Below are 9,584 nucleotides of genomic sequence, written 5' to 3' on the forward strand. Positions count from 1 at the left end.
ATTTGAGATTGTCCTGTTTGAATTTTTTTTCCTTTCTCTTATTCATAAGGGGAAAAAAGATATGAAAATAGAAGAATTCTATAAAACATTGCCCCTTAATTCAGGCTCGCAATCAAATTGAATCAAATTATAAACATGAGTTCAAAGAATATCAAAGGAATCAATACCTCTTTTAATGCTTTCAAAGTATAGTTCTTTGACAAATATTCAAGTGGAAGAGTTGGCTTTAGGTTATTGATTGGCTTGGCATTTTAATTGGATGCGGAAAAAATGACGTAACTAGCATTATCAATTACTAGACCTTCTATTTCGGTTCTCTGAAATCTTCCATTTGTTCAAGCTTCGTAAGCTCCTCTAACAAAGGTAATGCAAAAATATCAGTCTAAAAATGAAATTCTTGAGTGCTCGTGTGAAATTGAATATTATAGGTGTTCCTTAACTCCCTTAGTCCATCATTACCGAACATTTCTTGTTTAGATAAATTTGATTTAATTTGTCGTTATCTGGCTAGCTGAATCCATAAAGACAAGGCGTTTAACCAATTACTTTAGAGGTACAACTTAACATTATAATCACTTTTATCAAGTTAAATGAAGGGTTCATCTCATCACAAAGTCTTCGGCCAGACAATAACAGTGGAGCAAACACCGAATTGCCAAGTGTTCGAGTAATGTCATGGTTTGAATGTAAACTATTCATAAGGCCAGGGCTTTCAAGTTTCCTCTATAACCAATTGCCTTAGTGGAATAGCTCAGCTTTACGGATTTAATTTCTTAAGATAGTCAAGAAGAACCTGTTATAGTCTAGGTGTTTATGAAAGTCAAGGAATCTCATCATTAGAGTTCAATTTCCAAATAGCTGACCTAAACTAGATTTGCTTACTCGACTATTCCATCTGTGAAGATCATTATCATCACTGAACGTCTTAAACAAAAAGTATAGTAATGTAATATGCAAAAAATGCCCCATGTTGTCCGCACCTATACACACCTAAATACCAAGCCTATTTTTCATTCACTTATGAGATGATAAGGCTATATCGATTATTGTAAGGGAAATTTATGGTGTTCGGGATTTTCGGGGTAAAGTCCTTGTTTTTTCACTTTGTCATAGATCTGTAATTCTGAATCATTTACATAGTTTTTTTTAATCCAGCTGATATTCAAAGAATTTCAAGTCTGCAAATTTGATTCATTGCTCGTCGTCTTCAAAGTAACATAAATTTATATAAATGTCCTTATAAAAACTTGAGAAAATATGAAAAAATAAATTCAAACAAAATGTGTCAAATGATGAAATGATCTTCCTCACTTGGATGCCCCCAAATTGTTGAAGTCGATCCAGTTCTTGTTACGCATCTTCTGCACGATTCTCTTGAATGTTTAACAGTTCTCAATAGTGTGCCTTGGGACACCGCCATGATATTTGCAATGGGCATTCTCATCATACCATTTGGGGTATGGGGGCTTCATGGGTTCCACCGGATATGGTGACACTAAATGGGTGTCAAAAAAGTTATTGGTAAAGCTCTTTGTAGGAATAGAGTCGAAATGTTCCAATTTTTTATGAGACATGTGAATGTAATAAAAAAGAAGAAAAATAATGCGAAATATGCATGAATGCATGATGCATGCAATGTTCGAGGCATTGATCTAAAAATGTGTATGTTATTATAAATAATCATTATTGGGGACAAAAGTGTTATTTCTTAAGAGACAAAAAATATTTTAAAAGTATATTCTGGCTAAGTCTTCAAGACTCGAAACAGGTTGACTAGTCTTCTGCCTTTGTCTATCACCAGTTGAATACCCTGTCGAACCATTCCGGCTTCTCTGGCTAAACCGTGCAAGTGACGAGTTTCTTTTTGTACTTGCCCCAAGAAGTCTTGAATGGCTGCATCTCCGTTTTTCACTCTCTGCTGAGCCTGTTCCTAACGAAGAGCCATTGGATCCCTTCATCGATAGGAACTATCCAAAGTTTACTTCTTGAATTTGTCAATAGTGGCCTGTTGTCTTTGAAGGAGCTCTCCAGGTCAATAACATTTTCTCGTCTTGCTCCTGCAACTTTTGCCTCGTAGTATTCTTTGACCATGGCTGGACTTCTGAGCTTTTCATCTCTTTGTATTGTAACCCCTTTGTCCATTAATGCAGATTATTCATGTTTAACAAACACGTTTTTTGTGGATCAACACCTCATTTAAAAGATATGAATGATGAAAACAAAATAAAAGAGAACAAAAATAAAAAGAGTTAGTGAGGTAGATCAAACAATAATAAAAATGAAAAATCCTACCCCACATGATATCTACCCCACATGCTTATTATGCCTACCCGGACATGATATCTATCCCGCATGCTTATTATTCCTGCCCAAATATGATCTCTATCCCACAAGTTGATTTTGAACAAGTCCTAACCGCATAAACTTCTAGTTCACATGCTTTGAATATGAAATAAAGTAGGAAATAATATCGAAGCACCCTATGGTTTGCAATAAGGTTTTGGGGTGGGCTCTAACTCCTTGTAGTCTCCCGGTTTAGGTTCTAAAAAGGTACCCGAGTTCTCCTTGTTGGTGCCCCTTTGGGCTTGCCAGACCCTTAATCTAAGCCCATTACAAGCTTGTGTGGACTAAGTTAAACTCGGGAGGAAATATTTCCTTATGCCCATACGGAGAATAAATTCACATGAAGGCATAAGGTATATAAACCTCGAAGGTTACTTGCTAGGCCCATACGATGAATAAATTCACACGAAGATGTCACTTTCACCCCCACTTAAAACGGGTTCGGAGCTCAGGTTTAGAGCCTTGGATGAAAAATCTTTAAAGGCTGAAATCATTAGAAAACGCTTAGTACAACTATTTACTCGAAAATATAATCAAAAGTAAGCAATAAGGATCGAAACGTTACCTTAAATTTAAACTTACCATTTTCGTTAAAAAGACAACTGAAAATTACCTTAGCCTGACTCACTTACATGTCCCCAGCGGAGTCGCCAAGCTGTCGGAACCGTTTTTCGGTTAGACCCAGAATTGGGCTTCGACTTGAATTGTTAGGTTAGAGTCGCCACCGACCATTTTAAAACAAATTTAGATGGGTTGAACACCATCTTACATGATCTGCGTTTTACCATAAATGTGTCGGGTTCGGGAGTCGGTTACGATCAAGGAAGAATTAGCACCCTTGAACCGCCCTTTCGGTACCAATTAATTTGTCGGTTGTCTTTAATTGCGAAAATTAAAAATTTAATTCGAATTGCTCACCTTTGATTGGTTGGAATTCTTCTAAAAAAGTAGAAAATGTTAGATAATAATAATAATAATAAATAAAAATAAAACATATAAAAAAAATAGAATAATAAATCAAAGAAATAAAATATAAGTAATAAATAAAAAAATATAATAAATAAAGTCCTTCAAAAAACGATTATAAAATTCTAGACGAAAATGCATCTACACCATTAACATACATATTCAGGCAAATAAATAAAGGGTAAAGATAAAAGTAAATCACAGATCTAACATTCAAATCAAATCCTAAATGGGACCCTAAATATCTACAAGATTTTAAAATGATAATGAAGGTAAAGTCAAGCATTCCAAAAAACAAAAACAATCAAAGGCAAATGGGAATAAATTAAAGCGTATAACATGCAAAAAATTAAACATATAAATTCAAAGATTCAAATAGGAGAAGAAAAAAAATAAAAAGAAAACCTAACCTACTGATTTAAACCGCCACTTTACCGAAACAAACAAAAAGGGGAAATTTTGGTAAGAAAGAAAGAGTACATGAAGACAAAAAAGGGGCTAGGAGATAATAAAATATATATATAAATAAATAGAGTACAAAGGAAAGAATAATAGGAATAATAATAATGATAGTAATAATAGTAAAAAAATAAATAAAATATGTATGTAAAAAATATAAATAAATAAATGGATTAAAATAAAAAATAATATATATATATATATATATAAAATATCGTGTAAATAAGAAATAACAGGAAATAAAATCAAAATAAAATAATAAAAAATAAGAAGGATTAAATTAAAAGGGAAAAAAATTAAGGGGTGGATTTAAAAGGAAATTCGTTTAAAATTGATTTAAAGGGGGGTAAAATTAAAGCATGAAAAATTAGGAGGACAAAAATTGAATTTCCCCCTTTCCTGTTAAAAAACACGGGGGTCTAACAATCGGAGCGGGTCGATCCAACTGGGTTGTATATAACCCAAAATTCAGCAACACCAAATAACTTTCCTTCTTCCCCTCACTCGATCAAATAGAAAAGAGAGATTTTCTCTATTGTTCATAGGTCGTTCTTCAAATGAAGAACAACCACCGCAACCAACCCAGATTCCGGTGCCACCGTCTCGCCAGTCATCGTATATCGGCGTCGACCGTCGCTCATCGGCGGTGGATCACTGAAACAAATTTGCTTTTTCAATAGATCTTCTCCCCCTTTTTCTAAAAATCAACTTGGCTTATTCAAAAAAAACTTCGAGGGGAACTAGATCTAAGATTTTTTTTAAAACCTTCCCTTTTTTTGGTTTTCTATTCGAAAAAAAGGCCACATACAATAGACGATGGTAACCGATCAAGGTAAAAGAAAAAAACCTTCTTTTATTTCTCTTCCTTTCGAAACAAATTGCAAATATTTCGTGCTTATTTTTCTGGGATTGTTTTGTGTGTAACACTTGTGTAAATCATGTAAACTCTCTCCGTCAATCATAGTGTGTATGCATGTTATTTATAGTTATAGAAATAAACTATTTTTAGAGTCCTATTCGGTTTAGAACTCTAACGTTCCTTGGTTGTTTTGTGTGGCGTTGGTGATGCTTTTCTTGCACCGGATGTTGCAGAGACGATTGGGTTGTTGCTGGGGCAAGAGAACCGGCGGAAGACTCGACCATGGGTGATGTGGCGCCGCTTGGAGCGCTAGGGTTCTGGGAACCCTAGTTGGCTGGTCTGATTGAGGTGTTGGGCTCACGTGGTGTGGGCTGCTCGGGTCACATGTAGTTTGGGTCTACCAAACGGGCTACTAGGCCACAAGTTTTGTAACGTTTGTTGAGGCCTGTAAATGTAAAAAAAAATGAAATTAATAATATTACATGTATATAATATAAATATTATAATAGTAAGGGTCTGGGGGAAAATTAGTGTCTATAAATATAGAATTTTATTTTTTTAATTTTATATAAAATTTTTAAATTTATCAGATTATGACACATGTCACTTAACGGGGAAAACTAACAGTCTGTCATGGCTTGACCCATTTTGAGTAATGGAATGAAACGTTAGACACCAAACTGAAACGAAATAAACGTTAGACACTAAACTGAAAAAATGAACATAGATTAAGCACTTTTTGTATATTTAAGCCTATATATATATATATACATACATATACGCACGAATAAACAACGAATCAAACAAAATTATAAATGTGTTTAGATAGTATAAAATATTAAGATAATTTTTACATTATAAATGATCATTAATTAAATAATTTCGAATTATAAATCATATAATAATATGAGTTGTTTCTTAAAGGCTTAAATGCACTATTGCCCCCTAAAGTATACAATTTCTACCGAATTGCTCTCTAAAGTATTTTTTGAACGTTTTGCCTCCTAAAGTTTAAATCGTCACCCTATTTGCCCCAAAAACGTTAACTCCATTAGGAAAAAATGGTGACCAATCAAAACACGCCATGTCAGCATTTAATTTTAATTTATTTTATATGAATAAATAAAAATCAATTAAAAAATAAAAATATATAATATATCAAAAATACCCCTCCCTTCTTCTCCTTCACCGTCCACCCTCCCTTTCCCCAACACCAACACTCCTCTTTTATGTCAAAGAACACCATTAATTTAGAAAAGGGGAAAAAACAATTCACTTAAACCCTTTAGCTTTTCCACTAAAATATCATAATTCAACAATAACCTAGATTTTAGAATCTCAAAAGAAATTAAAAGAAGCATTCTTTTAAAAAATTTCTAGGAAAACAAAAGAGAAAATAAGAGCATACTCACCTTTGTACTCATCAGTGTTAACCTCTTCCTTAACCACAACCAATGATTCCTTTGAATGCAAACCCAGAAAATCGCTCTCCATTGTTCTTTGACTTTGTTATTTCAAAATTTAAACAAAAACCCACCTCGATAATCAACCCAAAACCTACGTAAGCAAAAATATTTCATTCTCCCCTTCAAAAAACCAGACAAATCTAACCCCAAAGATAATCATTATGTTAAAAGCATTAACCCCATTAATACAAACCATGGCATGTTTCAACTTCATGCCCTGTAACAAATTGTTTTGTTCCTTTAATTCCATATTCAAATATAAATTTTTTAAATTTGAACAATTTAAAATAAAACGCAATTTGAAAATGAATTGGAGAAAAAAAAATTTAAGAATCTCAAAATGTATCGTTTACTCAATTTTTAAGATCTCGAATTATTTGTTTCCTCAACCATGGCAGCCATTGATGATGTAACCCTTCCCATGTTTTCTTCCTCTGCTCCCGAGCTTCGCAAAATTATTGTGGTTTTTAGACTGGAACTTGGAATCAAAAGCATATTAATAAAATACAATTTTTTGGATATTAATGGAGGTAGAAGGAGTGATTGAGAGGGTAAAGAAATCTGTAATACCACAAAAATTTGACCAGTGATTGAAGTGTAATTTTTGAAAGTTTGGGGACTAGAGTATAAAGTTGTAAAAGTGTAGGGGCTAACAATGTAAAATTTTAAAAGTTATATTTTGGATTTGTAAGTTAGTAGTTTATCCCAAGACAATTATTTTAGTGAATTTAAGATTTTTGATCCGAAGTTTGCATAAAAGTCTTTTAAAGGATAAAGTTCATATATTATTTGGATAACCAGCTCGAATTGGAAGTTTATATAAATTTGTAGGAAGGTATATTTGAGTTGGAAAATTATATGAATATTTTTAAATAGAGAAATTTAATCTGGATCGGTGGAATTTGGTGAGAATTGCACTATAAGTGAGATAGTGCAATTTAGTGACTAAAATGAAATTTTGAAAAATCAGAGGGTCAAAAAGGAAAATTGAGAGGTGTGATTTTTCACAGCTATTTAATAATAATAAAATAGAGATAATGGAGTCGCATGGTTGTAATGTTGGGAATTCATTAATGGCAATTTAGGTTTTTGGCCAAAATGAATAAAATTTGTTTATTGGTTTTAAAAATCAAAAGGGGGGATTTTTTTTCAGAAATTTCAAAAGTCTTCTTCTTCTGCAGAAGGTTGCTGAAACTCATAGCTAGGGTGAGCAATTTCTTTTCTTTTCCGTTTCTGATCAAGTTTAGTAAGACTTTGGGCTAAAGTGTGAAATAAGAAAATAATTCCCATTAAATTCTGTACAACTTGGTGTGATTATTTCTTGGTTTCATGCTTGAATGATGAAAGTTGTGATTTTGATGGATGAAGAGGAGTTGAGAATTTGATGAAATTAAATTTGGCCATTGATGGATAGTTAGGAACTTGGTTGAATTTGATTTGTTTTGCTTTGAATTTGATTGAAATGAGTTTTACTTGATGAACCAAACTTGAAACAATTTGAAGAGTATTAGGAGTCTATTTTGTATGACTTGAGAAATTAAAGCATAATTATGCAATTGTTGGAAATTACTGTATCGTGTTAAATGTGATTGTGTTGATGTTGTTAGGATCTTTAATTGATTCATTTGTGTTCATTTGATAAGCTAATAAAAGTGACTGAATAAGTTAAGAATGCAAATTAGTGAAATCGGTTTAAATTAGTAATCTGGGCAGTAAGTTTAGAAAATCACTATAAATTCTACAAGAATGAATAAAAGATGATTTTTATACCTTTAGATTCATAAATCAGTATAGTTTTGTTTAAAGCAAACGAATATTGATTTAGAGGTGTATACAAAAAGATATAATTTTTAATAAGTAATAGGTCAGAAACTTGGGCAGCAGATTCTGTTCTAAACAGATTCTGTAAGCTAGATTGAAATTTTTACCATAAAATGTACAAGTTGAAAATTTTTACAAGGTTTAGAAATTATGAATGAGTGATTCTATATGATTAGAATATGACTTGGGCCAATTTGGAAAATGGTGAATGTATAGGGATCTTATCACATAAATTGAGATATATGAGGATTAACTTGTAATTGTTTAATAATTGATGTATTAGGCCATGAGATTAAAAGTGGGAGTGCTAAATTTGATGTCTAGATGGTGAATTGGAATATTTGTGAATTTAGGATTAAATGACAAGAAGGACTATATTAAACAAAATAGAAAAGTTGAATTAAAAATTTAAAAGAATTTAACTTATGGTTGAAATTATGATATTATGGATTTAGAATCAAATTTGGTAGAATATATAAGCTAAAGAACTTAATTATAAATATGGAGAAATTAGGGGTTAAAGTAGAAATTGAGTATGAGATGATGTGTAAAGTCTAAATAATTATTAGAGCGACTTGAATAGTTAAATTTGGATTTGGTTTAATGTGAAAAGTTGTATAAGATAGAGGTTAAATTCATATGTTTTAGGAAAGTTGGTGGTGAAACGACAATTGGATAAAGTTAATGTATTACATTTAATATAATGTGAAAATAGTTGATATAAATTTAAATTGAATATTAAGGAACTAATTTGCATATATACTAAATATTGGATTTATAATTGAAAGAAAAATTTATTAGTGGTTAAATGTGAAATGTTGAAAAGTCAATTGAATGATTGTAAAAAATAAATTAGTATTGAATATCCGTTAATAATATTTTTAAAATATTTATATGAACATGAATTATTAAGTTAATTAAAGTATTAATATATGTTAAATAATGTATAAAGTTGATAATTATTCTTTCAATGTTTTATATTAATAAAGATATAAGACATAAATAAAAATCCAGTGTATAAGACATGAGAGTCAATGATGCAAGAGGTAGAGTGAACAAGTACAAATCACTCATATAACTCATATACCTTTGTGGTGCATGAGGTGGAATGATAATTGAATAAAATACATATCACTCATATGACTCATGTACCTATGTGGTGCATGAGGTGGAGTGATAATTGAATACTGCAAAGATCACTCAATGAGAATAGAGTATCATACATTCTCATGATTATGTACTAGGCTACAAAATGAAATTAAAGAAATAGTACAATACATGATATATTATATGAAACAATATAGCATCATATACATAACAATAAAAGATACATTATAATAAGAGAAATAATGTAATAAAAGAAAATATACAGTAAAGAAATTAGTACAGAAAAGGAACAATACAATGAAAGGAACGATATAGGGAAAAGAATAATATAGTGAAAGGATTGGTACAAGAAAAAGAGTAAATATAAGATAAGGAATATACAAGTTTAATTATTACATTTTACAGTAAAATGTTATAATCATAGTGTAAATTACATTGAATGGTTATAGACAATGAATTTACATACGAATAATATGTATATTTGTGTAATGAAGATAATATAATAAAAGTTGTTGTCAGTGAGAGGTCGTATGGCGGTAGACAACAACCAAAGAAACATGTTT

Source organism: Hibiscus syriacus, unplaced genomic scaffold (assembly GCF_006381635.1).
Source record: "Hibiscus syriacus cultivar Baekdansim isolate YM2019G1 unplaced genomic scaffold, ASM638163v2 tig00110387_pilon, whole genome shotgun sequence".
Taxonomy (NCBI): domain Eukaryota; kingdom Viridiplantae; phylum Streptophyta; class Magnoliopsida; order Malvales; family Malvaceae; genus Hibiscus; species Hibiscus syriacus.